Here is a 4,750-nt window from a genome sequence, read left to right as displayed (position 1 = left end):
TCCCTCCCTCCTCTCTCTCTCTCTCTCTCTCTCTCTCTCTCTCTCTCTCTCTCTCTCATATCTGTTCAGATTTCCCACCTGGCTTTATTCTGCCCTGTCATAGGCCAAAGCAACTTCTTTATTAACCAATGGTAATAAAACATATTCATAGCATACAGAGGAGAATCCCACATCATATATCTCTCAGAACCAGAACCCTAAAAGCTTGTTAGGGTCAGTCTCTCCAGAGATTCTTCAGAGTCAACCCTCCATGGTGACGAGGTCCCCAGCAACCTAGAGTGCTGCCCTACCCCTCTAGATTCCTCCTACTTGGTAGAGAAGTCAGTGCACTGAGCCTGGGATGGAATTGGCGGATGGACAGCTAACAGCAGGACAATTAGACAGCAAAGAGTTCATAAAGAGGAGCCCTATGGAGGGAAAGGGGCCCTTTCCTCGAGTTCCCCCATCTGAAAGTTCCAGGACTCAAAAAAAAAAAAAAAACTGAATAAAGTCAGCTGATACCTTGGGCCACACTGAAAGGCAGAAAGGCCCAGGATGAACCTGGGCCTCCTGGGAAACAGACAGTCTCCTGCTCCTGCTAGGCCACCCACTGCTTCTTGCAAGCACCTGCTGTTTTTCAAGGATTTTCTTTTCTGAAAGACCCAGAGAATATTCTAGAAAAGCTAAATATAGCGCTCGTGAAAGCTGTCCCATTTATATGCACATGTTCATTCAACAAACATTCTCTGAGGGCCCGCTTAGTGCTAGACATTGGTGGATGGGCAACCCAGCCGCTGGCAGGTAATAACACGGTCTCTGGCCAGAAGCGCTGGGGGCAGGGGACAAAGTCTGGCTTGGGAAAAGCTGATACAACACAGGTTGACAGGTTCTTAGCTGGCGGGAGCCCTGGGGCTTCAGAGACACAAAAGAGAGATGTCTAACAGCCAAAGAAGGATATACAGGGGGGAGGAAAGTTGAGTGGTGAGGTGTCCACCATAGCTGTGACTCAGTCTGCATGGGGGAGGGATAGAGTGACAGTCAGGGCTACATGTCAGGGCAAGAAGTTGGACTTCAAAGGTCATGGTAAGCATTCATGTGAGTCACAAGGAGACATTGATGACTTCTCAAGTGGGGAAGTGACTTGACATATATCAACATGAACCTTGAGCCAGCACGGATGCATGCAGCTAGGAGGGGGCCAGGTGTGGAACACTGTCAGAGTGCAGTGTTGTATAATCCTCTGGCCCTCCTCCCCCACCAGCCCTTTAAACAAAGGAAGGCTTAGATCATCCCCAAAGGAAGCCAAAAATCAGACAGGGGCCTTGCATATGCCCAGAATGGATCTAGGCTGAGCTGCAAAGCAAAACCCAGAGACGGGAAAAAAAAAAAAAAAGTCATTTCCAATGACTGGGACTCCAGAGTGTGTGAGAAAGGAGGACTTCCTCCAGGAATAGCAGAGACCAAAGGGAGCACGGCAGAGACCAAAGGGAGCACGGCAGCTTCCTTCTGATGTGTGGGGAGGGCAAGATTGTAGTGCTGCTGACAATGCCACCTGTAGGAAGGAGAAAGCATTGGGAAGGAGGGTGCTTTACTATCCTGCTTTATAGGAAATACTGCTGGGCTCAGGACAGATAATATTAATATCTTGGGAGAATGGGAGGATAAGAAATCAGGCAGAGAAAGGTTCGCCCACCCCTCACCTCCTCCCTTCTACTCTCAGGTGCTCTCTGCCACCAGCTTCCTCCTGATCACCCTCCTCCCCTCCACTCTAAGGGGTGCTCCCCAGCCAGCACCTGGCTTGGTTCCATCATCTATTCTCACTTTTATGGGGGTCCCTGAGTATATTCTGAGATATCAAAACAGCAGCAGGTGGCTTCTGTCTTTGGGAGCAGGCCCTAGGGGCTCCATCATCAGCCGTGATCACTAATAGCCAAACCTGCATCCAGACTCATTTCACACGAAAGTCTAAAGCCCAAAGAGAGAAGGCAGATGTAGCCATGTGGCGTACTTCTAGCCTATGGGATAGAGAAAACAATGGTTGGGTGGGACTTCTCAACTAGGATAACTATTCTGACTTCTCCCCATCCTTCCGGCCTAGGACACGGGAACAAATGGGAACATGTCAGGGATGATGAAGTAGAAAAATCAAAGGTGCTTAAACCCAGAATAATCCTGGGCAGCGGGCCCTGAAGACAGAGTATCACCATCACTCACCCAGGCACTCCAAGGCCACAGCAGCCTCTGCATCGCCAGGGCTCGGTGTGGTCCTCATCTGCGTTCCCACAAGACTACCTGCCTGCGCAGCTCAGTGACACTGGTTCTCGGTGATGGTGCTTAAGAGCATTTGCTTCTTTTTTGTGCCTTCTAGCCAAGAAAACATGAACTTCTATCACATTCCTACAGAGCTGAGCGTGCATGGATCCCCAGGTTCTTCACACTGGCTTTTCACCTATATTTGTATCTTTTGTTACAAGTCATGTCAAAATCTTCCTACAAGAAAAAGTGTAAAAATAAGCTAAACACATTAACATTTATATATAACAAGTGCTAATGAAAGAAAGCCGGCTCCAAATCACTGGGACAAAAAGGGAGGTTCTGACAGAAAGACAAAAAAGCCTGTTATCTCTTCCAAGAAAAGAAATAACAACACGAACCTATATGCATCTAATCATATAGCTTCAAAGTGTATAAAGCAAAAGAGTCAATGATAAACCTCAGTAGCAATGCACCAAATAAGACTCCAGTGGATCATACTCAGGAGCCAAGCAGACTTTTAACAGCAATAATCAGTATAAAGCAAGGAACACATACTGAGGAACGTGGGGAACTAAGTGACTGGGTGTGCCAGTGATAGGACCTGAGTGTGGTAGTGCGGGCATGGAGGTGAGCTGGAAAGAGCACTTGTGCCAGCCAGGCATCCAAGTCAATAACATGATGACAGTCTGAGGACTGTGTGCTAGACTTGGTGTATGCAAGGCTCACTAAACCAGTAATCACTATTTTCCAACCCTTGAGAAAGAAAATAGACGTGAGTTTGAATGACTAGAATTGTATAGAACTTGACATGCAACAGAGAAATAAATGTCCTTTTCAAATAGCTATGGGACTCAGCAAAACCTAAAAAAATTTAAAATAGAGAAACTGAATATTTTGAAATGGGCTTTATAGACCCTGACACCCAATACATGTCAGCTGTCTTAAATGTTTAGAATGCAATAAAAAAAAATCTAACTGTCCCAAACACCTCGCCAGCCATTTTTGTAATTCTCCGTATTTTATAGATGGCAAAGGGCAAAGCACAGAGAGGTCAGATCACATATGTAAGGTTGCTCAACAAATGAGTCAATGATAATCAGCTCCAAAGTGCATGATTCTAATCTCTCTGCCAACAAGCTCCCATGTGCATGCAAGCTGTATGACTTTAAAACTCACACTTAACTCTTGAATTAAAAAAATACTCAAATTGTTTATAGATAATTAATGATGACAAGAAATAGCTCATTTAAAAACCATTTGAAGATAATTGATTACAAGAAAAGGCTCACCAAAAAAAAAAAGAAAAAGAGAAAAAAAATAAAGGCTCACTTGCAAATTCTTTACAAATGATTGACCATAGGATGGAGCCAAAGCAGCAAACAGAGGACAACACATAGCCTTTAGTATTTTAAGGGAAAGGGAAAAAGCCTACTGACTGCCAGCACATGAAGCTGGGGGAGGAGCTAAATAAAGTAAAACAAGTGTTCATATTTAGAAAAGCAAATGTCAAGGTAGCCTACTATAATAGATCAATAAATGTTGTCAGCTAATGCTTCATATTTTCAAACAGTCTAAGAACCAAATAAAACACGTAAATGTCAGTCAGAGCCTGTGAGCTAAGATAGCCAAGCTGAGAGATGTGATCCTTCCCCGGCTTCCTAACCTAGAAAGCTAGCAACTGTTCTCTTAATTCACTGTGTCTTGGGTCCTCTGCTAGAAGCAGCTGTGCACAGTTGCTGGGCGAGTCTAGCAGCACACATGAACAGTACCAAGAGGGTGAACGTGAGGCGGCGAGATTGCTTTTGTATATTCTGTGAGCCTTCTCTACATCACTTGCCACTTCTCCTTCCCACTGATGATAGTTGTCTTGTTTACATGCTAGTGTCTACTTCTTCTGTGTTTAGGTTCCCCTGGCCTGAATGTCATCCCCAACAAACACCACACTAACCTTCTCAGCAGCTAGAATTCCTCATCACCCAGGTGCTGTCAGAAAAAAAAAAAAGCTTACCTCCAGGGCCTCCCAGTATAGATGCCTCCTTAAACCAGCCTCCAAGCTCCATTGCCCCTTTATGCTAGGACCCCAGGCTCTGCTTAGCCTTCCCCATCCTGCATCAGCAGCCATCACACCCACTCAGAATCGAGTGACTCAAACACCACCTCAATTTGTGAGGGAGATTGCCTGGGTGCATCATGGGCTGGCTGGATGCAGAAGTGAATGGTGGACAGGCTGACAGAATGGTGATGGACAAAGGAACACATGGAGGTCTGTTGATGCAGAAGCGACAGTCAGATGAGTGACAGGTGTCTGAAAGCGTGATACGATGACAAGGGAGGGGAGGAATTTCACAGGAGAACTCAGTGACCTGGTGGTAGAAGAGGAAATGGATGATGGGTGTAAACTAGACCTGAATACAAGGGAGAATCAGGGAACGCATGGCAGGCATTTGAGGAACCTAAGGCTACAAAGGCAGACAGGGGAATGCACGAAAGCTGCAAGGAGACTTGTGACCCAATG

The 4,750-nt window shown here is 45.8% G+C and overlaps 1 protein-coding gene across 4 annotated transcripts in view; it reads right to left on the bottom strand.

Moving 5' to 3' along the window:
- The window catches only part of Kcnk9 (potassium two pore domain channel subfamily K member 9), a 77,055-nt gene that overhangs the window by 62,405 nt on the left and 9,900 nt on the right, over positions 1 to 4,750 (bottom strand). The gene's annotated exons all lie outside the window — the stretch shown is intronic.

The sequence above is a fragment of the Microtus ochrogaster genome, chromosome 15 (genome assembly GCF_000317375.1).
Source record: "Microtus ochrogaster isolate Prairie Vole_2 chromosome 15, MicOch1.0, whole genome shotgun sequence".
NCBI lineage: Eukaryota > Metazoa > Chordata > Mammalia > Rodentia > Cricetidae > Microtus > Microtus ochrogaster.
This window is presented reverse-complemented; position numbering and strand designations above follow the sequence as displayed.